At 45.8% G+C, this 26,818-nt stretch overlaps 1 protein-coding gene across 4 annotated transcripts in view; it reads right to left on the reverse strand.

Annotated features, from left to right (window-relative positions):
• The window catches only part of PRKCQ (protein kinase C theta), a 131,467-nt gene that overhangs the window by 86,255 nt on the left and 18,394 nt on the right, over positions 1–26,818 (reverse strand). The window contains exon 1 of one of the 4 annotated variants that reach the window (XM_064479308.1): positions 3,848–3,920. The exons of 2 other annotated variants lie outside the window; for them this stretch is intronic. The gene's annotated coding sequence lies outside the window, so the exon portion shown is untranslated. Of the gene's footprint in view, positions 1–378; positions 544–3,847; positions 3,921–26,818 lie in introns of those variants that run through there. One more of the 4 variants, XM_010982829.3, reaches the window with a different exon arrangement.

Genomic DNA, 26,818 nt, shown 5'->3' on the forward strand with positions numbered 1-26,818 from the left:
GAGCATTTCAAGGCATAGATTAATTCAGAGGTTATATAAAGAACATACAGTAGAAAACTGAGAATTCATAGAATAAAATCTTAAATTAAGATCTGAAATAATCAAGGGTAGCCTCAGTTTACTAAAGAGCAATGGTCAGAGCCTCAAAAAAACAGCTTGCACTCTATAGTACTTAAGTGCTTCTGAAATTTTGCATTTTGGTGCAAATCGCTGAGAAAAAAACATAACATTAGAATTTGATCATGCATTTCCTTTGAGGATCCATTAATATATTAAGTTGAACTTAAATTATAATCATAAAAAGAATTAAACTATTTCAAACATAAAACAATTTTTTTTTAGCCATGCAATTAGCAAATAACTTTGAAATACTCTTACCCAGCACTGGCAAGGACAGCATGAATCATCCAGTGTCACACAATGCTGCTGTCAGTGTAAGTTTCCTCAATCCTGTTGTGTGTGTGTGTGTGTGTGTGTGTGTGTGCGCGCTATATGTAAATCTCAAGGGCCAAGAAGACGTGTAACAAGCACATGAGGATGCGACGAACATGAAAGACTTCTGTGGGCTGGCTTTTTGTGCTCGGAGCTGATGGTGAGGGAGAAGGGGGGTTTCCCCCGGGTCTAAAATAGGAAGGAGAATTGCTTGTGTACAGAAATACACGCGCTGGACTCGCATCTGTCAGGACTGTCCTCCCCCCCATCTCTCTGGAGTGTAAGTTTCACAACTCTCTTTGCTGCCAATCACAGTGGCCTCGCCCTTTACAACAAACAGTGTGTGTGAGACTGACCAGCTAGTGCGGAGGCCAGGTCCCTCCACACGCCTCGCGTGTAAGCAATGAAAGCACACACTCAGTCTCTCCTGGACAGCTCCCAGGGACCCCCGGCCTGCCAGGTGCAAAGCGGACTCACTGTCTTGCCTTTCGAATCTGCCCCTTTCTTCTGTGTTACCAGCTCAGTGACTGGTACCAGGACTCCCAGCCGACATCCCCGGTTCTCTCACCCACCACAACCAACTCACTCTCCTTCTGCACCTCCTCTCGCTCCTTCCCTGGGGTCTTGGCTTCATTCTGCATCATCCCTTGGTGGGCCCACTGTAGCAGCTTACCCCGTCTCTCCCTCCGGTCCTGTCACCTCTCACTACCAGTCAGAGCTCCAGGCTGCTGCCCAAAGGATCTCCCGTAGGATCACACAGAGCAACTGCCATTCCTCCAACTCGTCATGCTGTTCTGTAGCCCTGGGCTGCTGGCAATACTGCTGCCTCCCTGGACCGCCTTCCTACTTCACTCCATCCTCCACCTGCCCCCCCGCCCCCAACTTGATCATCTTTCAAGTTCCCGCTCAGTCTCTACCTCCTCTGTGAAGCCTCTCCTCCCTCGCCTCGATCACCCTCCCTCCAACACATCTTGGTGGAATGTACCCGGCACCCGCAGGCCCCGCCCCCTGAGCTCCAGGGCACCCTGAGAGACCTGTCGTATCTATTTGCCTCCCCTCTGCCATTTCAAAAGTCTGAGTAGGGTAGACCCTGTCGCTCCACTCTCTGTCTTTGTCTCTGGCTCTCAGTTCCCAAATGTGGGGGACAGAGTAGAGCCCCATGTAATCCTATGTAATCCTTGAGGCACTTCATTTACTCAGAAGCGGGTGGGACTCTAACTACAGGAGTCCGTCCGGTTTTATCTGCAGTGTATTTAGCAAACACCCTCCGGAGCGTGTGCATGTGGGTGCCTTGGCAGACCCTCGCCGAGATCAAGGCTTCTCTCTCTTACCGCATTCGGACGATTCAGCCAGCTTCTCAGGCTGGGGAGGAGACCACGCGCCGGTGCACACAGGGCCGTATTTCCCTGTAACACACTGGTTCCTGCTGGTCTCCCCAAACAAGACTTTGGGCTCTGAGAGCAGAAACCACATCTTAATCTTCCATGCACCTCCAGGGTTAATCCCTCTGTGTGATACTCAGCAGGTGCTCAGTGCCTCTTTGCTAAAGAACTTAATTTTCAAAAGCAACATTTTACAGAATCTCTTAACCTCCACGTACTTCTACTGCAGGAGGGCACGACGGTCCAATTAGGCGGCAGACAGTGGCCGAGGAAGTCAATACAAAGGAAACGTCCCCGCGTTGTTACAGGCAGAGGATCAATAACGGGATGAGCCTGGCTGCAGGCGTTGTCTAACCTCCCTGAGTCTGTTTTCTCATTTGGAAAATGGTGATAATACCATTACGTGTCTCAAAGGGCTGCGAGGACCAAATGGGAAGACACGTGTTGGTGCTCAGAATGGGGCTGGCGCAGAGTAAACTCTAAAAATGTTAGTTGTTGTCGTTGTTTTATTATTATTATTACTACAACTCTGATAATATTTTCCAGCGCCCTTTACTGGCATGATTAGTGTGTACTGAAAAAGGGCAGAGAGAGGGTGGAAATAGTCCTTCCAGAGCACACCTGGGCACATCTTGTCTGTGCTCTGCCCGGAGCACCCGCAAAACCCCGCACGCCTCCCTCCTGCGGCACTCCCTCCCTCTGCCAGTCCCCACGCCGCCGGCCCTCGCCGTGATGAGCTGTCAGGGTGTCCATCCAGGCGTCTGTGCTTTTGCTTTCTCAGCTACGAAATATCATCATAATATGCTCTCTAAATTTGTAGAGGCGCCTTACCCGTACAGCTCAGTGTTTTTAACCTTCAAGAGTGACCCCACCTGTCTCAGGCAGGTAGCCGTCACACAGGCACACGGTCAAGTATAATTACCCAGCGGCGTGCTTCAGGGCACAGGCGGTCAAGTGCTGGGAGGGGAACTCTAGCCTCCTGACTCCCTGGTGCGGACCCACCTGCTTACCTAGACTGACTCGCCTGCCCCGGCTCAAACCCACCAAACACTTGCCAAAGCGGATGGGGGCAAATTCCATAGAAACAGAAAGCGATGGAAGTTCTCTGCACTCTCATTAAGACTTCTCTTCCTCTGCTCTGTTTTATTGCTGTAATTTAGTATTTCTGATTTAGTATGACAGTGTTGCTACATTTTATCTTATTTTATTTAAGGAACCGTCTCAGGGACAGAGGGAGAGTCTCACAGAAACACCAAAACCTTTAACACGTATAAGAGAAAACACAGATGAATTAATAGCAAGCTTGGGAATGAGAAAAAGACACATTCAATGGGTTCCAAATGTATCAGATCAGCCAACATTTGGTAAAATAAACATCAGGCCAATTTTGGCAAATTAAGCTAAACGACCTAGTAAAAACAAAGTAACCTTCACTGAAGACAGTGAACTAGTGGACGATCATGTCATGGAGGAGTGTTTTATCCCATTGCTAAGATGTCAAGGTGGTAAAGAGTCGGATTAAATATTAGCCTCTCGCCCCCTGATATGACCTCAAAAATGAATTAAAATATTAAGTATGAACTGAAGATAATATTTTAAAATAACCCCAACAGTATGGGCTGCAATGACAACAGAAAAAAAAAAAAAAAACAACAGCCTAACTTCCGACCAGCTGTTAGAACTAGTGGGGAAGGGCCATTTACGACAGGGGCGGTGACACCTTCCTACCTGCAAAGGCTAACAGGGCTCCCCCAAGCCCAGTTATGGAGTGAACCGTGCCCCCCTCCCCAGTTCAGGTGTTGAGGCCCGGCTGGTCTCCCCAAACAAGATTTTGTGACTGTATTTGGAGGTGGAACCTTTAAGGAGGCAGCTAAGGCTGTATGAGATCCTAAGGGTGGGCCCTAACCCAACAGGACGGTGCCCTTAGAAGAAAAGGAAGAGACAGCAGAGACCTTTCTCTCTCTTTGCCACCTGAGGACACAGAAGACGCTCTCACACACCAGGAAGAGACAGCGCGCGCCTCAGAAACTAACACCTTGAATCTGCAGCAACGCGGATGGCCCTGGAGACCGTCATTCTAAGTGAAGTCAGCCAGAAAGAGAGAGAGAAATGCCGTATGGTATCGCTTACATGCGGAATCTAAAAAAGAAAAAAAGACAAACGAACTTGTTTACAAAACAGAAACAGACTCACAGACATAGAAAATAAACTTATGGCAACAGGGAGGGAAGGGAGTGGGAAGGGATAAATTGAGAGTTTGAGATCTGTAGATACTAACTAATATATATATAGAATAGACAAACAACTCCATATTGTAGGGAATTATATTCAATATCTTACAGTAACTTATGGTGAAAAAGAATATGAAAAGGAATATATGTATGTTCATGTATGACTGAAGCATTGTGCTGTGCACCAGAAATGGACACAACACTGTAAACTGACTAGACTTCTGTACGTATATCTATACATATATACATGCATAGATACATATACACACACACACTCACACATAAAAAAAAAAAGCAAGCAACACCTTGACCTTGGACTTCCAGCCTCCAGAACACTGAGAGAATAAACTTCTGTCCCATAAGCCCCCATCTGTGGTTCAGCAGTCTGAGCAGACTACTATAACATACCCTCTTCCCCACCAAAAAAAAAAAATAGTGTAGAAATAAAACAAATACTGAAATATAGACAAGAAAGCACCTGGAATGGCATTATCAACATGCTGACACTTAATTTTAATGTGTGACCTGGACAGTCTCACGAAAGCACAGTTCTGATCGACTTAACAAAGTACTCAGGAAAATTGTCGCAGTTCTTGCTGAATCGAATCGTGCCTGTTAACCTGTTGTTTAAAAGCCTCCACGTGCCCTCCCCACACGCACAACCCAGCCTAGCTCGACCTCTGTTTTCTGGGTGTGCCCGACTGCGTCTCCAAGGCTCTGTTTACACCTGCCTTCTGCTCAGAGGCTGTATCCATCTCCATGCACGCCCAGAGGCCACCCTTCAATCCTTCTCATCTTTCAAGGACCTCACTTCTGCACTGCCTCATTCAGAAGTTCCTTCCTGCTGCGCACGGGAAGAGGAGCGATTTATCCAATGGATGAGTTTTAGGAGAATAAACTGCTCGCCCAGTCCATCCAACCTCCCCTCTTTGGCGAGGGTCTGCTGGCTTTCAGGGACCATGTTTCTCCGCTCTTCTCTGCCACCACCTAACCTGCCAGTCCGGGGAGGCCCCTGTTGTCCAGCATTGTCTATGACACTGTGAAGGAACAAGGGCCAACCTATCTGCTTGGACACTTTGGCCCCATCCACCAACCCAGCCTGTATCACCAAGTTGATGTTTTTTCCCTCCATCTCCCTGACTCCTGATCTGTCTCTCCATCTGTTCCACCCGCATGCACAGCCTGGAGGGTTATTTATTGTTACAATTCACCAAACTTTGCAAGAAGCTTTCCATAGTGTATATTATTCAACCTTCTTATCAAGCCCGTGAGGGAGGTGTCATGACCTCCATCTACAGATAAGAAACCTGAGGCTTGAGTGAGTGAGTGGCTCGCTGAGGATCCCACAGCTGGGAGGTGGTGGAGCCTGGGTCTCAGCCTTGGTTGCTAAGTGCCTCCACCCAAACCAGCCAATTATCTCTTGTTAGATAATGCCTTTTAAGGTTGGGTCAGGGAGGAAGTGAAAGCAGGAAGGTTTCCCCGTAGAGGGTTTCCATCGTCTCGCCAGTCCTGAATTAGAAGGCCCCACCTGGAGCTGTCACACCGGCCTCCCCGGCCGTCCCGGGGCTGCCTGCGCGCTCAGTTACCTTGGGTACTAATCTGACATTTCCTTTTGTCAGAACCTGTGGTTTAATGACCTGTCTTCCTGCACTATGGCTACGATCTGAAGAGGTTAAGAGTGGGCAGTATGAACAGAGTTGATGTTTCTCGGAACAAATTAAGCTCTCGTGTGGAAGCGAGGTCAGCACGCTGAGCCGGGGGTCCTCAGCTGCTGTCCCCCTCCGTGCCTGCTCCGCTCACGCCATGACCGTGGGCTGGCTGGTGCCAGTGAGGGTTCCTGGGGCCGATGTCCAGGGCAAAGCTGACTGCCTCGTAGAAAGCTGGTCTCCTTGGCACTACTTTCTGCCCACAACAGGGTAATGACTTACTGAATCCAAAGGTGCTGCCTCATACGGAAAGTAAATTTAATTATGGGTCTGTTCACTGGGTCAAATTTTACTCTTAAAACCCACTCTTCTCTGTTCACACAGCCAGAAGGGAAGAAAGGTCTCTCTTTTGTTGGGTGAGAGAGCTTCATGGAATTCTGCACCAAATATTCTAGCCCCATTGGAAAGTCTTCCTCCCCCATCACAGTTCATCTCCTTTCTTATATAGAAAGCACATGCAGGTACCATCTGACTTCTGTGTACCAAAAGCTTTCTTAAAGAATTGAATAAAAGGTTATCACAAAAAATTGAGCATAGTTCTCTGTGCTACACAAAAGAACCTTTTTAAAAAAATCTATTTTTATATACAGTGGCTAACATTTGTAAATAACAAACTCCCAAATTTATCCCCTCCCACCCCCTTTCCCTGGTAACTGTCACTGACTGTATCTCAATAATAATAAAAAAAAAATTGAATAAGAGATTAATTCTGTTTGAGTCTAGTGCCTTAGACCACTCGGCCATCCTGACACACGGATTAATTCTGTTTGAGACCCAATATAGAAAGTTTTTAAAAAGACACTCTTCACCACAAAAAAAAAAAAAAGAAAAAGAAAAAGGTAACCATGTGAGGGGATGGGTCTGTTCATCAGCTTGACCGTGCTGACTGCTTCACACTGTATATGGAAATCGAGTCATCAAACTGTACGCCTTAAATACACATCCAGTTTTCAGCTGTCAATCACAGCTCAGTGAGGCTGGGGGCAAAGAGGCAGTTTTCTCAGTGACTCCACCATCTGACCAACCCCGTAGCTCTGATGAGACACAGGATGCTTCGGAAACTTACTGACGCACCAGAGGAAGGAGTTCCTCCTCCGTTAAGTCAAGCGCTCGGGGAGGAAGACACTCCACCTGGGTGTGGGGCGTCCGTTCGGAGCTGGGGCCCCGGCGCCTGGACTGAGACGGTCAAGGCGAAGTCGCAGGACACACGGCCCCTCTCCCCCGGCCTTGGCACGGCGGTACATACCAAAGGGAAGGAGAAGGCACAGGCAGGAGCTCACAGGCGTGCCAACGGCACGGCCATCGTACAAAAGCCAGCTCTCCCCAACCGCACAGCCTTAGACGAGTGGCCTCGCCTGTGGGGGACTCTGTTTCCTGGTCTGCAACATGGGGCCCACGGCAGACCTACTTCACCGTGTTGTCCCGAGGGTTAAACGAATCAGCCATTCAATGAAATGCTTACAACAGTGTTTGGTGGAAAAGGTGGCTGTTAACATCACATAGGACTTCTCCAAAGTGTCCTCAGAAATTCTGATTCTGAACGAGATTAGCTGCCGCCGTCTGACCTGGCCTAGGGCACACCCAACCCGCTGGCAAAGGAAACGGGGTGATGGGGACCGCTGTTCTTCGTCACTGAGCATTCGCTAAGCCTACCTACTGGGCATAAACGCCGTGCTGGATCCCCAGACGTGACAGGGTCCCTGTTCCAAACAAGCCTGGGGACCTCAGAATGGGGGAGACCGCTCTCATCCAACAGGGATCAGAGAGGGAGGCTGGGAGAACCTGCAATTTCTCACCATCGATCCTGTGGCTAAACTGACGTGGCCAGTTAACGGGGACTCGGCACCAAGAGACAGAAAACAAGAAAGGGCGACGTGGGCTGTCACTCCTGGGGACGGCAGCAGCAAAACACTCCTGTCCTCCCAGCGCTGCTCTAACACCGCACCCCACTTCCTCCTGAGGGTGTGTGACTCTTTTCAAAGAAAATACAGTATCTGGTAGTATCAACAGAGCGAGCGGAAACAGCAACCTCAGTCCGGCGATGAACTAACAGGCCTGGGCAGAGTGACGCACACGGAGCCCCGCATGCGCTGGCCGACAGGCGTGCTGTCCGAGCTGCTGCTGGAGACGGGGGGCCGGGCGACCGCGGCTGGGGACCGGGAGAAGGAAGAGGCAGAGGCAGAGCGGGGGTCAGTCTGGGATGGATGTGTGGGTGCAGGTCCGGGGGGCGGCCCACAGCAATGTCCCCGCCCTAGAAGTGAGTGGCTTGTAAAAGCGTGTTTGCAATTAGAGCTTAGGATCCGTGGCAGCTGAAACGAGATACTATTCAGGTCCCCAGAAAAGCCCATTAACACCCCATTTCTCTATTAATCCCGAATGAAGTCAAAATTACGACACGAAGCACCTGCGGGTCGTGGTTCTGGCTAGGGGGTCCTCTGCTTGTCTTCCTTTCTGTGACATCTCAGATTTATTGTGGGTTGAGTTGCTCATTTAGGGTCTAATTTCTCAATTTAAAAACCGCAGGTGACTCTGATTCTAGGAAACACTAGTTTACTGAGCGAGGCGAGGACGTGTGTTCTGGGTCACAGCTGCAACGGACCCCCTGCCCGCACGACGGGCCCCCTCGGGCTCAGAAGCTCCCAGAGCGCGGTCCTAAAGAACCATCATCATGAGCAAGGGGCGGGGGGACACTGTTCAGAAATACAAACCCTCCAGCCCCACCTGGACCAACTGAATCAGAGACTAGGGGAGCAGTCTGAGTCCTACCCGGCCCTCCACGGACTGCACGTGTAGGTTCCAGGAGCACTGCCCTAGAGGGAAACCCCACAAGGCCAGGCTGCGCCTTTTCCATCTTTGCTCGGCGTCTAGCACAGTGCCTGGCACTGGGGTGGTTCTAAATCACTGGTTGTCAGCCAGGGTGACCTTGCCTCCAGGGCACACGTGGCCAAGTCTGGAGACATCTGTGGTCGTCACCAGCAGCGGCAGAGGGTGGGGCTGGCATCTGGTAGGTTGAGACCGGAGATACTGCAGACAACTTACAAAACAGAAAAAAGACGCTAATGAACTTAATCTGCGAAACAGAAACAGACTCACAGACAGTAAACAATCTTACAGTTACTGGGGGAAGGGGGTGGGAAGGGATAAATTGGGAGTTCGAGATTTGCAAATATTAACTAGTATGTATAAAATAGTCAACAACCACCAGTTTCTTCTGTAGAGCACAGGGAACTACATTCAATATCTTGTAGTGACTTACAATGAAAAGGAACGTGAAAATAAGTGTGTGTATGTATATGGATGACTGAAACACAAAGCTGTACGCCAGAAACTGACACACTGTAGCTAATTAAAAAAAAACAACTTACAATGCACAGGACAGCGCCCCCCAGAACCAACACGTCAGTGGTGCTGACACTGAGAAACCCTGATCTGCGTGAGTATTTTAAATGTGGGGGTGCCAAGAGGATCTCCCCTGTTCATCGCTCCCTGTCTTTCATCACTTCCCCGTGCTCAGTGAATTCTAGCCCCACAACGGGAAGGGAACCCAGTGACTCGGGGGCATGGGTCTCTCTTTTCCGTGCTGCCCCCTCACTCCGTGGCCAAGAGAAGCACCGTAACCGACAGGTACCTTTTGAATATGCAAATGGATACATGAGTTATGACTGAATCCATCCGTGAACACATCAGCTTGTTGATCTGCTCTTTTTTCTATTTTTTTTTCTCTTTGAGAGCGGAAAGGGCTCTTAGTGACCAAGTGGTCTGCCCTCTCCTGTAACAGACGAGGACACCGAGACGCAAGAGAAATTAAAGCAGGTGATCAAACCTGCCTGCGTAATTAGGGGAAGAAGTGTTAACCGAACCCAGGTCTCCTAGGTCCTTACTCACTCCTCTTCCCACTGGGCTGAAATTGTGCTCTTGCAGACATCGCTCAGGGAGGAACAGGACTTGAACAATGACCGGATACACGGAAAGATTACCTGCACCGCCAGAGGCCAGACCCTCCGCCCACTCACACTAGTGCTTGTGACCTGTGCTCGTCCCACTACTTCTGGGCGGCGCAGCAGCCTCATGCGCAGCAGTCAAGCACTCAGCCAGGGAGTAAACCCAGCTAACTGCTGATTAGTCATATTCCAAAAGGGGGCGGGGGCTTTTCTGTATTCATCATCCACATATAAAATATGGACAGAGGAAGAACTTTGTTTCTCTGAAAAAAAAAATGGTAAAAAGAAAAAGAACTATTTGATTACGGGGTAGATCTCTTGCAAATGCCAAGCCTTGGCCTTGAATTTTTAGGGAGCTCTCGATTATTTTGCAATCAGAGCTGTCGCGTGAAATGGGCTTCTGCCTTTTCTTGTAAGATGGCAGCCTCTTAAGAGGACAGCACAGCATCTCACAGCAGCACGTTCACTGTTCTCCCGAGAAGAAGGTAGGTGGAGTCAGTAAGTATCTTCATTTTGACAAAGAATCCACTATGGACTGGTGGCAAATAACTAACACGCATGGAGAACTGACAGTTTACAAAAAGCTTTTCAAAGATGAGGTTAAGAAAGAGGTTGCTGGTCCTAATAGATACTAGAAATTACTATTTTTTTAATGGACCCTTCATCTCAGAATTTGAGAAGCATTATTCTGCGGTACCTGTTTCTATCACAATACTTACTAAATGCAGTCTATCTACTTTGTTTTTTTTTTTAATTTAAGTACAGCCGATTACAACGTGTCAGTCTCTGGTGTACAGCACGATGTCCCAGCCATATTCTAGTTTTCTGTTTATCTTTTTATATTCCCCCCTTAAATGTAAGCTCTATATAGTTTCAGGATTAATGTCTAGTTTGGCTTTTTTTTTTTTTTTTTTTTTTTGTAAATAGACTTCATTTGTGTGTGTGTGTGTGTGAAGCAGTCAGATTCATAGCAAAATTCAGCAGACAGGACAGAGACTTCCCGTATACCGTCGGCCTGACCTGAGCGCAGCCTCCCCACCATCAACACCCCCCACCAGATGTACATGTGTTCCTTAAACAGATACAACATCGTCACCCAGAGCCCCCCGCTTACATCAGCGCTCACTCTTGGTGTTGTTACTCCGTGAGTTTGGACAAACATATGACATGGATCCATCATTGTTGTATCCGACTAAACAGTGCCACTGCCCTAAAAGTCCTTCTGTGCCCCACCTACTTCTCCTTCCCTCCCCTCTAGCCCTAGTAGATTTTTTTTCTTAATGTAATAATGTGGAGACAGTGTGGTGCTGGCAGCAGAAGAGCTGAACAGATCAACAGGACAAACTGAACGTCCTGAAACAGATCCAAGTATTTATGAAAGTCTGTGTACGATGTTGACAGTCAAGTCAGGAAAAAAGGAAGGATTGTTTGATAAATAAACTGTGCACACTGGCTAAAACCTACACTAAAGCTGACATCAAAATAAAATTCAGATAGATTGATGATGTTAATGTAGAAATAAAACTTCTAAATTACTAAAGGAACTAGATATGTGGAGTGATGATTACATCCTTTGGAATTAGGATTTCTTAAATATGATACCATAGACAAACACTGTAAAGGAACACACTTCTACCCTATTTTACCTAAAAACTGGTACTGAACATTATCAAAGTACCAGACAGATGGCCAACTGGGAGACATAACTGTAAAATACATGGCAAAATCTTTGAAAAATACGTGAAAATCTCTTAACTATCAATGAAAAAGTCAAGCTTGGCCATTAAATATTATTTGCCTAATTAAAAAAAAAGCAGGCAGAGGCTAAGAGCAGGCCTTTTACAAAAAGAACATGATCATATTGCAAAAGGACTAAGACATGAAAAAAGTTCAATTTCACTAGAAAGAAATGTAAATTAGCCACTTCCATGATCCTGTCTTTGCGATTTCAGTCCACAAAGCTCTGAAAATAGAAAAACAAAATACGATTCTGTAGTGTAAACTAATTTTGTAGCAAAATCTGATGTTGGCTGTTTATGGTCTATTTAATCCCACTGAACATAATTGTGCTCCCCCCGCCCAAACGCACAGCTTGCTGGGAATATTTTGTCCTACGTAGCGTATAACTTTATCATCTTTCTCAAACGTGAACTGTGAAACGGATTTGGCTATCATAGTTGCGAGAAGGGACCTATCCACTCTTTATGGAAGAAAATGTGTATTACATGGCTTTAAAATAATCAGGCAAAACTTAAAAATAGTGCTCTACACTGGAATTTGATACAACCTTGTAAAATGACTATAACTCAATAAAAAAAGTTAAAAAAAAAGGAAAGAAAAACGATAAGGCAAATAAATGAAGGTATGTAAATATGAATGTCCACTGCAGCACTGCTTAATACTACTACAACTGGGAACAGCCTCGATGTCCAAAAATAAAATGTTATTTAAATATACTATGGCAAATAGCAGCCGTGAAATATTTTACAACCAGTAGATTGTTACTCACTAAACTTACAGGATATAGTTAAAAAAATGTGAAAAGGAAGATGTGTATGTATGACTGAAACATTCTGCTGTACGCTAGAAACCGACACACTGTAAGCCAACGATACTTCAATAAAAAAAAACAACAGAATATTTAAAAATAAAATTAAAAAACAGAAAAGAGATGTACTAACCATAGTGAATATAATAGGAGCTCATTTTAAAAGATATAAATTTACACATATAAATCGTAATGGGAAAAACTTTGGACCAAAATGCTATCTCTGGGTGGACTGGATTTTAGGTGATTTTTATTTTATTTTATATTTATTTTTTTATTCCCTGTGCTATACAGTATGAACCTGTTGTTAATCTAGTTAATATATATTAGTTAGGATCTGCAAATCTCAGATTTTAGGTGATTTTAAATGGTTATTTTTGAGAGGTTTGCAATGCTAATTTAAAAAAGTTCTTTGTAACAAAAACTCATTTTTCACACCTAATAATTTGGGGCAGTAGGATGGTCAGTTTCCATCACAGAGAAGGGAGAAATGGACGCGGGTAGAAGTGGAGACTTTCTTCAAGGCTACAGGACTTGCAGGTCTCGGGACATCTCCTGACCCTAAATATTATCTTAATCTTTTTCCACTGCAGGGCCTCTGGGCGCCTGGCCCCAGAGGATCTCCTGGCAAGCATTCAGATCCCTAGCTTTGATAACATTTGGTAATTTAACAAGTCACTCTCATTAATACCAATTCACTGTGAGTTTAGTAGGTGGAAATCACTGGGGGACAGTTCTTAGGCGCTGAAATCACAGCTCTGGATTTCAAGAATCCTTCAGTCCTTATCCTAGGAGATTCCCGGTGCAGGAAACAGCAGTGGTCCACAACTGCATTAACAGTTTGTTTAGATCAGAACATATAATTTTTTCCATAGAAGTGTTACCTGTGATGTTGAATCCACATCTCACATTTTTTTTTTACATTTTTTTCCCTTTCTTTTTAAAATTGAAATATAGTTAGCTTACAGGGATAAAATGGGAGTTTGAGACTTGCGGATACTAACTACTATATATAAAATGTATATACACATTCTTTTGAAGACAATGGTACTATGAAACCACCTACAATAGAGTTACGATAGATTTACTAGGAAATGCCTCCCAAACTCCCATTTGGGGTTTAGGAACACATCCTAGAACAGTAGAATCAGAGATTCTTCTCCCGACTGAGTCGTGGGAGCAGGTCCTCCCCCTCCCCCAGCTCCAGGTCCCTTGAGGGGCTCCCAGGGCCAAGGGCGGTGAGGAGTAAGGGGCTCTGGGGAGGTGGGCAGGAGTGAGGGAGACACGCCCAAGTGATGCGGAGTGTGGGGAGCAGAAGGCAAGCAGGAAGAGGTGACTGGTGGCAACAGATAGTTCAGGTGTGGGGGAGGAATGGAGACACAGGTGTGGCTGCAGAGTGATGCCAAGGAAGGTGAACCGGGAGGAAGAGGAGGAGGAGAGGACGGGTGCAAGTGGCGGGCTCCATCAGAGGGCGTCTGAAGGTCGGGGCGGCCTACGACACGGACTGTACCATGGGCACAGAGAGCTCCCTGCACTTGGGTGTGGCCAATGGCAGGTGAGCCCGGCTGATGTGTAACTTCCTGGTTGGGACCATCTGCCTCCTGCCACTGGCTAGAACCTGGAGGTGGTGGCGCTGAATCACCTTGGCGACCACCATGGCGATGTCCTCGACCACCTGAGCCTGGACTCTCAGGTGGGAGGGGATTGGAGCCCTGTGACAGCAGCAAACACACAGACTAATGAACACCACCCTCCACAAGAAACGAGTAAGAATGCCCTATGACCCAGCAATCCCACTCCCGGGCTTATACCCAGAGGGAACCTTAATTCAAAAAGATACATGCACCCCAATGTTCATAGCAGCACTGTTTACAACAGCCAAGACATAAACATCCATCACAGATGACTGGATAAAGAAGTTATGGCATAGTTATACAATGGAATACTACTCAGCCATAAAAATAATAAAATAATGCCATTTGCAGCAACATAGACGGACCTAGAGATTGTCACCCTAAGTGAAGCCAGAAAGAAAAGAAAAATACTGTATGATATCACTTATATGTGGAATCTAAAATAAAAGACAGACAGACTTATTTACAAAACAAAAACAGAATCACAGACATAGAAAACAAACTTATGGTTACCAGAAGATGGGGATAAATTGGGAGTTTGAGATTTGCAGATACTAACTACTATACATCAAATAGATAAACAAGTTCCCATTGTAGAGCACAGGGAACTATATTTGATATCTTGTAGTAATTTATGGTGAAAAAGAATATGAAAACGAATATATGTATGTTCCTATATGACTGAAGCATTGTGCTGCACACCAGAAATTGACACAACACTGTAAACTGACTAGACTTCGATAAAAAAAATATATAACCCATGGCATAGAGGATTGTCCTAGTAACAAAATACAATTTTATCAGCATACTCTAAAGTCCTCCTCCTCCTCCTGCCCCTTCTTCCTCTCCCGGGCCCCACCCCCCAGACTGACCAGCCAGTCCTCCGTGTCCTGCTCACAGGAAAAAACAGAAAGGATGCGACATTGGTAACCAAATGGGGCATCGGGTGTCAAGGCCCTACTCTCGTCCCACAACTGACAGCACAAAACAGACCCAAACCACCTTCTGGGCACAGATGTTTTCCTGAGGTTTAAAAATTTGAAATTCAAATTTGTTTGCCCGGGGAAGAACTCTGGAAGAGGAAGCAGAGGAACCATGTGGCCATGCCCTCAGACTGCAAGGGGGCAGAGGCTGAACTCAGGGCGGCAACTTTTGCCCCTTGAAGACAACAAAGCCAACAGTATCTTGGAAATGCTCCCCCCGCACCCCAAATTCTCAACGTCTCCCAGCCTGGCCGCTCAGAGAGAAGCGAGCCCTGGCCAGGCTGCCACGGGAACAAGCTAATGATGCTTAAGGGACAGAGAGGCAGGGGCTGAAGTGCATGGGTTCCGAGGGGCGTGGGCCCGGGCACGTGGGAGAAAGCTCTGCACCGAGGGCATCTGTGAATGGCTGGAGGGCAGTGGGAGATTCTTTTCCTTTTTTTTTTTTTTTCTTTCAAATAGGTCAGAACAGATTCTTTTCCTTTCTTGCTTTTGCTTGTTTTTAAAACTAACATCTCATCTTGTTCTAAAAAGGATGGAAGGCAATACGCTACTTTGTTCATCTGTACCTCAGTTTACCTCTTAGGAACCACAAAAGGTGACATTTATTCAAAGTGCTCTTCACAGAGGTTTCCTCCATTTTCACGCCACGGTCTCGCGACATCCAAGGTGATACAAGCACCCATTTATTTTACAGGTAAGGAAACAGGCTCAGAGAGGGTAAGGACATGCATCCAAGGTTGCACAGCTAATGGTGGTGGAGCGGGGACTGGACTCCAGTGCCACAGGTGCCAACTGGGGGGCTCTTTGCTGCACCGTTCTCTTCCTTCCTGGGGTCTGCTCTGAAAGCACAGGGCTCTTTGATCTCCTGTACACTGAGTTCTGTCCTGTAATTATTTTTAATTGCATCTGACAGGGTGAGTTATACTGACATCTTTGTCAAGAACCCTTTGGGTTCCCCCCGAGTTCCCCGCGGCTGGCCGTTACTGCAGACGCGATGATGAAAAGGTAGCACTCATCTCTCAGGCTTCCCCAGGGCTCTCAAAAGACAGTGCACCTCAGTTGCTCCCGACAAGAGAAGCCGCACTTCTTGTCTTTGCAAACTCGGGTCAGGAAGGGCTGGAGCAACCCTCCCTTTTTCGGGTTCCTCGTCCACGGTGCCTCCCTTTCCCCGCACTTCCTCCTCTCGGGCCTCTGCAGTTCAGGGCTTCCTCCTTGGTGATGGAACTGGAATACAAGCCAAGTGACGGAACAGAGCATCTGGCCTCCAGGCAAAGAGGAAGGAAGACAGGAAGGAGTGGGTTTGCTTCCCTGCACCGTCTCGCTCCGGGAGGAACGTGCACGTCGCCTCCAGGAGCAGAGGGGATGGGGTTCCCACCAGCTGCCCCCGGGATCTGCCCCCAGCTCCTGCTGAGCTGCTTAGTGTCTAAAGCAAGAGTTGCTTTTCCAGGGTGACAGTCCACTGTGCTAAGCTCCAGCATCCAGCCTCTGGGGCCCCCAGGACTGGGACCCGGGGGTGACGGGCTTTGGGGCCGCAGGAAGTGGGTACATGCAAGTCTGGCGCAACCTAGCTACATCGAATCCAGCTATTTCCTTGCTGGGCTTTCGGTAAATTCAGGATGCCAGGCTGGTTCCGACTGGAGGTAAAGGACTTTCTAACAGGAATGACTTCTTAGCAGAGGGAGAAGAAACATTGTATAGAGGCTTCTCCCCTGGGAAATGCCAAACCAAATTCTGGGTTTAACACCTACAGTCGGCATGACTGGGTTTGAAGGGCACAGGGAACGGCTCTGTAAAACCAAGACTCTCCCCACTGGTTCCTTCTGCTTTCGGAAAACCCAGGCAGCACTGGAACAGCTGGGAATGTCCTTGCTTAGCTGTGATGTCACGGTAATGCCACCGAGGCGACACAGGCCTGACAGTACGGTTCCCTCCCTGCCACTCTGGGAAGTCTGAGTTGGAGTCAGACCACACCTCCTAGTTCAGGTCCTAGACTGTCAACTTTTGACTTTATTTCCAAACGACCCAAAAGGCAATAAAGTACTTTTATTTTTAATAATTGAAAGTGACATGGTTCAATATCAAGTTACGGTTCTCTAGTACTAGGAAAGAAATATTAGTGACTTTAATCATTAGAGCCCCAGTTTCCTTTCTGCTGATCCAAATTATTTTGTTTTACTATAACTTCAGGACTCATCAGCCCTGAATGAAAGTAACATACGTTAGAACTCAGAGGATATTGAATTTTTCTAAATTTACATACATTGACCTTTTGGATAATCTTTCAGTTTAGCACTCTGAATCACAAATTACACACAAGTTCCTTCTAGAGAATACTGTGACCACTCAGATGTGCATTTAGCTATAAAAATCCCTTTTAAAGAAACAGAGTTCTAGTTGGTTAGAGATTTTGTTCCTGTACTGAAACTCACCTCCCCAGGTAACACTTCCCCCACCGATCCTGGCTCTGTCACCAAGGGTACCCTGAAAAAGCTGAGTAAGTGTAACGCCTCCGTCCCAGCAGGTCCTGTCAGCTAGCCAAGGGCGGCTGACATACCACTGTCTTTTCTTCTTGGTGATAAAGCTCCCCTGTTCCTTAATTATCGTTCCTTATTATTTTCCATCTTTTCTGAGAGTTTCTAGACACATGGTCTTGGTCACCCTTTCAGGGACACAATATGCTTTTTGTTGTTGTTGTTGCCGGGAAAATTAATGCCTACTTAAGAGCCTTTTTACTGTAGAAAAGTAACTACAACATAAAATTTACCATCTTAACCAATCCAAAGTGTACAGTTCAGTGGCATGAAATCCATTCACATCGTGGTGTAACCATCACCGCCATCCACCTCCAGCACTTTTTCATCTTCCCGAACTCCATACCCATTAAACGATAACTCCCTCTCTCCTCCTCCCCACCAGCCCCCCAGCCCCCCAGTAACCACCGTTAGACTTTCACTCTCTACGGAAGTGCCTATTCCAGGCATCTCACTAAGGGCAAGCGTACAGTATCTGTCCTTTTGTGTCTGGCTTATTTCTCTTTACGTAACATTGTTGTCAAAGTTCGTCCACACTGTAGCACGAATCAGGACTTCATTCCCTTACAGAGCTGAATAATATTCCACTGCACGTAAAGATCACACTTTGTTTACCATTTACCTGTTGATGGGCACCTGGGTTGTTTTCATCTTTTGGCAACCGTGAATAATGCTTCTATGAACATTTGCACACGTGTAACTGAGTCCCTGCTTTCAATTCTTGTGGGTACATATATACCCAGGAGTGGAGTTGCTAGGTCCCATGGTAGTTCCTTGTTTAACCTTTTAAGGAACCATCATACTGGCTTCTACAGCAATTACACCATTTAACATCCCTGCCAGCCACGCATGAGGGATGACACATTTTTTTTTCCCCCTTATCCTAATGGGTGTGACGTGTGTCTCATTATTGTTTTGATTTGCATTTCCTTAATGACGTTGAGCGTCTTTTTGTGTGTTGATCTGCTTTTTAAAACATGTCCAGAATAATCAGTATCCTCCAGATATTGTCAGATCAGCAGAGGAAAGGGTTCTGTGACCTCCTGGAGACCCCTCAATGCAGGGTAAGAATAAACTGACTTTTGTGGAAGCTGCATTCTGCTGTCACCTCACACAGAAATACTGGTCAAGCTCCTGAATCTTTTCAGTGTAATGTTCTAAAGCCAGATTCCCCCCACCCTGCCTTGCGCTCGACCATTTAGGCTGTTGAATCCACAAGGAAGCATTTACCAAATTCAGATCTCCACTGGGTCCCGGCCTGGCTTTCCAGTCCAGGTGATCATCTGACTCTGATTCTGTTGACCGTTCCGCTTTGCGTGGTCAGCTGTCAACCTGGCCCGACTCCTAAGTCTTCACTAAGGTCATTTATTTCTACACATCCCGATGACACGGACAGAATCAAGTTCAGACTTCTGTGACCTGTCACTAAAGCCCCGTCCTACTTGAATTTGAAATGAGCTGTGGCCTCCTAGGTATTGTTCGTATTTTTAACAGGAGTGTTATGAGACATTCTGTTAAGCATCTTACTGAAATAAAAATTTTCTCTCACTCATCTAGTGTTTCATCATCTGGTAATGCTACAAAAATGGAAATGAGGCGTGTTTGGCATGAAGCTTAGTCTCTACTGAGTCCTTCTAATCACTTTTTTTTCCCCTTTTGCAACTAAACAGAAAATGTCCTTCTGGACTATAACCCTATTTGTCTCTTTTAAATGAAGACTGGAAAGTTACTAGTTAGGACACTCTTTTCAATGATGCTTCTTATGCAGATGCTACATATTAAAATCACCTCCCGGTCTTCTCTCTTCCCTGTGCAGTGACAGCTTCTCTTCACTCTTTTCTCCAAAAAGTATTCATATTACAGTTTCAAATGGTCCCCCCCTCCCCACCCCTTCCTCTTTGGAGAGTATCTGATTTCTAGATGAACTCATGTAAATGCTGAACCCAAGGGCATTTCTGTACGATTGCATTTAAGGTCCAGGGAAGAAACCGCATCTTTTCAGCATGTTCCTGAGTGTCAGGGCCGGGAGCCGGGGCTTGCAAGGGGCCCACGGTTCTCACAGGGGCCAGCCCTTGTGTTCTAAGAATGGAGAGGCTGGATGAGGAAGGAGCGAAACCGGGGAAAAATCTCTTCCCCGCTGTGGGCCTCAGCCTCTTTGCCTATAAAATGAGGGAGCAGAGACTCAGCTCTCGGGGCTGTTTTGGTCCCCAACTCCCTCCAGCGCACGAGGGTGTCCAGGCTGGCGGGCTGTGCTCGCTGTGTTGCTGACAAACCTGCCGTCTGGGAGAAATGTCCTCGAGGTCTGGTATTATGGGAATAACACACAAATGATCTGTTTAACAGTATCATTCACACAATAAATACTCACTAAGCATATATTAAACGTGCTTCATGCTCGAAATGCTTGCATTTTAGTGGAAGCAACAAAACACGAATACGAGCGCTGATGGAAAGCGTGGAGGTCAGTAAGGCAGGAGCAGTGAGTGCGTGTAATTCAGCAACTGGGTTGTCAGGTGTGGGTTCCCACCCGTTTTTAGGTGTTTGATTGTAGCAGTAAGGGCGCACGTGAGAAAGTCAAAGATCAGCTTAAGATGGAAGAATCTGATGTTACAAGGTCACCTGCCCGCCGTGCACTTCAAATTCCTTATCTAAAAAGAATGGAGGCGATAAAGGCTGCCCACATCACGGCTCCCCTAGGTATTCCTAGAAATACACTGGAAACATATATAATCCATAATGTGCAACGTATTCAAAGCCAAGTTCGCATTCTTTTCATTGTTTCTGCCAAATGCAATAAAATAATTTTTTTTTAAGTTTTCGTTTTCCGCTTGGGTGCAGAAGGTCCCAAAGTTGGTGGCAAACCTGTTTGCCAACACGCCCTTTCCCTACGTGGGGTCCCTCCGCAGAGCTCGGAGAAAGGCCCCGGTCAGGAGTCAGCTCCTCTCCCCGGGGTGCGGGAACACAGCCCTTTAGACTCCTGGCAGGGGGGCGGCCAGCTCCTGCCACTGTCCTTTGAAGTCGCTCCTTCAATATAGCAGCTCCCGGATTTCTGTGTGCTCAGTAATTGGTGTGCACGCATCCTGCTGGCTTTAGTTTTAAAAAGAAAAGGAAAAGTCACACAGGTGGTATCCGGGCATCGGAAAGTACTGCCAGCGTGGCCTGTGCTTCCCGATGCTCTGCTGAGCCCACTCTGGCTCCTTTCTATCCCCAAATGGAGAGGAAAAAAAAAAAAATGTGTGTGTGTGTATATATATAAATAAAATACTGAATCACTTTGCTGTACACCAGAAACTAGCAATACTGTAAATCAACTATACTTCAATTTAAAAAAAAAGAAATTATGTGGAATCAGTGGAAGATATAAATCAATAAATGCCTTAAATTTCTTTTAAAGAATGGGAAAGGGTGGTGTTGGGGAAAGGTGAGAGAGGAAAAAGGACGCGGTCTGCCATGACTGAACTCACCAAGCTCAAGCTCAGAGTAAGACTTCGGGCAGCAGTGCCTCCTGCCACTCTTATCTGTTACAGAGAAACTAACCGCTGCTCTGTGGTTACATAAGAAAAGCAAACACACACCTCCACACACTCAGAACGCCGTCATTGATGATGAAATATGCTCACTCCTAATGGTGATTTCTGACAACGCTCCTCCGCCCGCCGGTCTGCTCTCCAGGGAAAACCGTGCCAGCGCCGGACCGAAGACCAGCCTGCGCAAACCCGGGAGGCGCCATCCGCTCTCCACCCCCGTCCCTCCTGTTGCCTATTCTTCAAGTGCATCCTTCCTGGATGAGATGACAGAGATCTTGTTTGTCTTACACTTTGTGTAGGCGGTTGTCAGGACTGGAAACCAGCATGCCAGTCCCCCCACCCCAATTACTGGAAGGGGAGAAGTCATCTCTGGCCCCATAATGCTAAGAGGGTTACCATTTTTTCAGATGGTTTGCTTGTAGCTTCAAAGTGAGTTTCCGTTTTCCCCCCAGGTAACTAAAATGGACGGTATCATTTGTCTCACTGAACAGCTTGTTAATACAGTCCACCCCTCACCCCTGATTAATCTGGGATGCGCGTAAAATTTCACAAGGAAGTGAGAGACTGAAATGCACTTTTGGGAAACACATTTTGGGGAATGTTGGCTATATACCAAGACAATTTTCGGTGCTGAGTTGAATGTGTTTAAGTGTATGACAGATTTTTACAATGAAAATATGAGTTAGATGTGTTTAGGATTCATTACTGTTGCTTGAGCACCTACTGTGTGCTGGATGGAGTGCTCTATACTCCTCTAAAAGAATGCCCAGAGCAGCTCTGCAACATAGAAATCGTCATCCATAACCTACAGGTGAAGAAACTGGGTGCAAAGGTTAACTACCTCCTGCAAAGATTTACAACAAAGAGGGAAAGGAGTCCTGATTCGGCACCTGAGTGCCCTTTCCAACACGCCAGGCAGCCAGAGTGTCTATTTTTAAAGGTGGGGGCCCCCAGACAACCTAGTTTTTATTTTAAATTATTTTTAAATTATTTTAAATTTAAATTATTTTACATTTAAATTATTTTTTAAAATTTTAATTATTTTACATACCCCCAATTAATCAAATATCATTAAAATAATTTGTTTATTCTGACATTTCACTGATTCACACTTACTTTCCTTACAATTAGAAACGGCCAACAGGCACATGAACAAATGCTCAACATAGCTAATCATCAGAGAAATGCAAATCAAAACTGCCATGAGGTATCACCTCACACCCGTCAGAACAGTCATCATTCAAAAATCCACAAACGATAAACGCTGGAAGGGGTGTGGAGAAAAGGGAGCCCTCCTACACTGCTGGTGGGAGTGCAGTCTGGTGCAGCCATTACGGAAAACAGTATGGAGGTTCCTCGAAAGACTGAAAATAGATTTACCATATGACCCAGGAATCCCACTCCTGGGCATGTATCCAGAGGGAACTCTAATTCAAAAAGATACACGCACCCCAATGTTTACAGCAGCACTATTTACAATAGCCGAGACATGGAAAGCCTAAATGTCCATCGACAGAGGACTAGATAAAGAAGTTGTGGTATGTTTATACAATGGAATACTACTCAGTCATAAAAATATAAAATAATGCCATTTGCAGCAACATGGATTGACCTAGAGATCGTCATTCTAAGAGAAGTAAGCCAGAAAGAGAAAGAAAAATACCGTATGATATCACTCATATTTGGAATCTAAAAAAATACAAAAAAAAAAACCCACTATGAACTCTTCTACAAAACAGAAACAGACTTGCAGACATAGTAAACAATCTCATGGTTACCAGGGAAAGGGGGTGGGAAGGGGTAAATCTGGGAGTTTGAGATTTACAAATGTTAGTCACTACATGTAAAAATAGATTTAAAAAGCTGCTTCTGTCTAGTACAGGGAAGTATGTTGTAATAACCTTTAATGAAAAAAATATGAAAACGAATATGTCTGTATATGCATGACTGGGACACTGTGCTGTGCACCAGAAATTGACACATTATAACTGACTGTACTTCAATTAAAAAAAAAAAAAAAGAAATACAAAGGAGTTACAATACCTGTATATTTTAGAAGAAAGGCAAGACAGCAAAATATCAGTACCACGTGAATTTCTGTTTTATCGTTATGTGTGGGATGGATCTAAAGATCTGAGGCACTTCTGTGCCCCCACCCACCCCATCCAGGACCAGGGCATCGAGCACTGCTGTATTTATCTCCGAAGCAACTGCTGCTTAATTGCTAAGCGACTCCAACCTTTGGGAAGCCCTGTGTAACCATTAAGGACAAGATCCTGGGAAGAAAAGGGAGAATGAGTTTGTTTGCACAATACTGTATTTTGCTATACTTTGCTTTTTCTCTACTTTTAGACAGACCCCCCCCCCCCAAGTCTGTAAGACCTACAGAGTATCTTGCTCTTTGGGTTTCAAATAGCATAAAGAAGGCATCCTTTATTTTCCAATCAGTTATGGGGTTGGCCTCTCTGAACTATGCAGTGTTTGCTTCTAAGATATGCAGAAGCCTACTCTGTAACACGGGTGGCATATTTACTTTCAGAAAACTGGGAAAGCTATATTATTTTAGGTGCCTAATATTCACAAACTTTTATGACTATTATTTTCTACATAGTAAACTTATTGCTTCCTCTAGATTGGCAAGGTTCATTTAATAAACTGTAGATTTCAAAACAACTTGACTTTTCTCCTCAAGCTTATTTCTACTATGAATTGGGCGTGGAGTCATTAATTCATATTAAAGGAGAAAGAAATTCTCAAGACAAACAACTTATGGATTAAGTTAACATTTGGGGGGAGATTCAGAGAGAGAGGTTTGGAGAAAACAACATTTTAAGAATCAAAAGAGAACATAAGTAAATTTTTTCACGGGAATTTTACCAGTATGGGGAAAAATCAGTCTGAAAGAAGTTAACCTGTTTGTCACAGTTTTAATTCCTGCCATTTGACATTTCCTGCCAGAAAGTTCATGGATGGCTATATGTTTCCACCAAAATCAACCCCACTCGAGATTCTTCATCAGATTTGCCACTTTAATGACCCACACTGACAACGTAAGTGCCAGTTTGCCCACTCGGACAACGCAGTGACCACAGAACAAACTGGTGACAGCAAGCAGAGATGCTGTGATTAACTCCACAGGGATGGACTCTTACTGACTCAGGACAAAGGAGGACGACAAGTTAACTGAAAACCGGGCCCTGGCTTCTGATCTGACTCTTTTCAGCATGTCCTCAATACCTGCGTTTATCAGATAACGGTTCAGCCTCCTCTCTTACCCATAAGAGACCCATTCCCACCATGTATTACACCAGCTTCATTTTCCTGAGCGACAGGGGTCTGCCGTTCCTGTCCCCACGTTCCTGATTTACGGGTGGTGGGGGTCGTGGGGATAGTGGCAGGAAAGAGTGAAACAGACAATCGCTGTTGCAATCCTGGGGCCCTGGGAGCAAGCAGATCTCTCATTTACTAAGTAAGGAGATTCTCCAGTGCAACTAAGCATGGTAATAACTGTGCTGTCAATAATGTGTGCCATCAGGAACTAGGGAAATGAGAAAAGCATGTTTCTTGCACCTGGTCCTCACGAAATTTATAACTTAGGAAGGGAAGAGAAGGAAGCAAGCGTGTATCATGGACCAAAGCACTGTATGCGTCACCCATCACTGTTCATGGCTCATTAGATCCTCACACCAACCTCTGAGGAATGCGCTACTGATCCCATTTTACAAAGGAGGCAACAGAAGTCTAAAAAGGTTGAAGTAGAATATTATTCAACCCCATGTTAGAGCATATGTCAGAATATCCTTCCTTTTCAAGGCTGAATGATATTCCACCTTTTGTATATATCACCATTTTGCTTATCCATTCGTCTGTCAATGGATGTTTGGGTTGTTTCCACCTACTGGCTATTGTGAATTGTGAATAATCCTGCTGTGAATGTAGGTGTGCAAATCTCTCTTTGAGCTATTGGATCATACCAAAATTCCATTCTTAATTTTTCTGAAGACCTGCCATATTGTTTTCCATCGTGGCTATACCAATTTACATCCCCAACAACAGTGCACAAGGGTTCCAATTTCTCCACATCCTTACCAAAATTTGTTAGGGCCTTGCTGTGCAACCATCACCACCGTCCACCTCCAGAACTTTTCCATCTTCCCAAACTCCGAGCCCAGTAAACAATAACCCCCTCTCTCCTCCTCCCCACCAGCACTGGGTCATCACCACCTGCACGCTCTGTGAAATTGACTAACAGTGTCCTCATGCAAAAATGGTGAACACGTGAACTTCAAGCAGATTGTAGTGACCTTGGGTTACATGACTCACACACAAAGCAACAGAGGCCAGTAGGTGACGTGCACATGGATTTCTGAAGGAGCTGCAATGCTGAAGAGAGGAAACTGCATAGTGGCAACTTTAGGACAGAAAGGAGGCTCAGAGAGGGGAATCAAATAAACGGCACTGGAATCGGATGATATGATATAAGGGCGAGGTAGGGAAGCAATATGAAAATCATCCCCCTTTTTGACAGCTGGGTCAGCGGTATTTAGAGGGGAGGCGGCCAGCTCCAGGCCTGGGGAGGAAATGCCGTGCTTGATGACAAGTCCCTAGCGTAGAAGGCACTGCGTGAGGCCACGCCCACGGCTACAGGAAGAGGCACAGCTGCGCTCCCACCAGCTCTGGCTGCGGGATGACTGGCTGCAACACCAGATACTCCTCCAGTAAGTCTCTTATCAGCATTTACTTCCCTTGGCAAGGAAAAGCATTTCCATTAAAAAGAGCTGAGTCCAACGCCTTCTTGATTTATTTGCGTCTCCTCTTGAGGGTCTGTTCGTGTCGCCTGTAACTGACCCTAAAGCCCAGTGGCTCTTTGTTCACATGTCTCAGCAGCAAAGCCTCTCATCTCTCTACGTGATGCATATACAAAAGCTGTTTTTAGGAACTCCTATTTCAGACAGAGTAAATTCACATGGATAAAGCAATGCTCTGAAACAGATGGCTAAACAGAAAGATATTTACCAAACCGCGATTCTATGCTCTCACTTGGATGGGAGAAAAAAAGACATCCGTTGTTGTGGACGTGTGTCGAAAGTAAACATCAAGGAAGAACTGAAGGGGTCCCAAAGCAAATCGGAATGACTTCGCAGCTAACACACCATACCAATTTTATAACACTGTCGTGGGGTTTCACAAGTGGATTCACAAAACGGGGGATGGTTTAGGAATGACCTCTTCGTCTACTGAGCATTATAGTTAGAATTATTCCCTTGTTATCCCCCCTTTTCTTATTTTATGGACCATGCTTGAGAAGCAACCAATAATATGAGAAATCCAGAAAAGGCAAGTTCATGGGCACAGAAAGTGGAATGATGATCACCAGGGGCCGAGGGGAGGGAGTCACGTCCAGACTTTCTGCTTGGGAGGATGAAGGCGTTCTGGAAACTTGATAATGTGAAGGTCGCGCAACACGGTGAATCTAATTAATGCCACTGAATTGTACACTTAAAATGCTTAAAATGGAAAATATCACGCTATGTGTATTTTTACTACAGCAAAAGCAACAGATAATGTAAGCACGTGATTTATTACTGAATCTGCTGACAACAGTAACTTAATTTTTTAAATCTCATTCCTGGTCTGCTTCGTTTCCTGTTTCCTAAACAGGCTGCCTCACACTTTTTCTCCTTCTTCTCCAAAACCATAACTCTGCCTTCTCCACCCCCAGCAGATAAGCTTGTCTATTTTCACCAAAAAAATGGAGGCCACAAGACAGACATTGGTTCAACGTCCTTCCCTCTCGCTCAGCTTACCTCTTCTCCGCCTCTTATCCTCCCCTGAGGATCCCATGTGAGCGCGGCCCTGGGCACATCCCTGGAACCGGAGCCCTTATTTTCCTGCCCCGCCCC

The sequence above is a fragment of the Camelus dromedarius genome, chromosome 26 (assembly GCF_036321535.1).
Source record: "Camelus dromedarius isolate mCamDro1 chromosome 26, mCamDro1.pat, whole genome shotgun sequence".
Lineage (NCBI taxonomy): Eukaryota > Metazoa > Chordata > Mammalia > Artiodactyla > Camelidae > Camelus > Camelus dromedarius.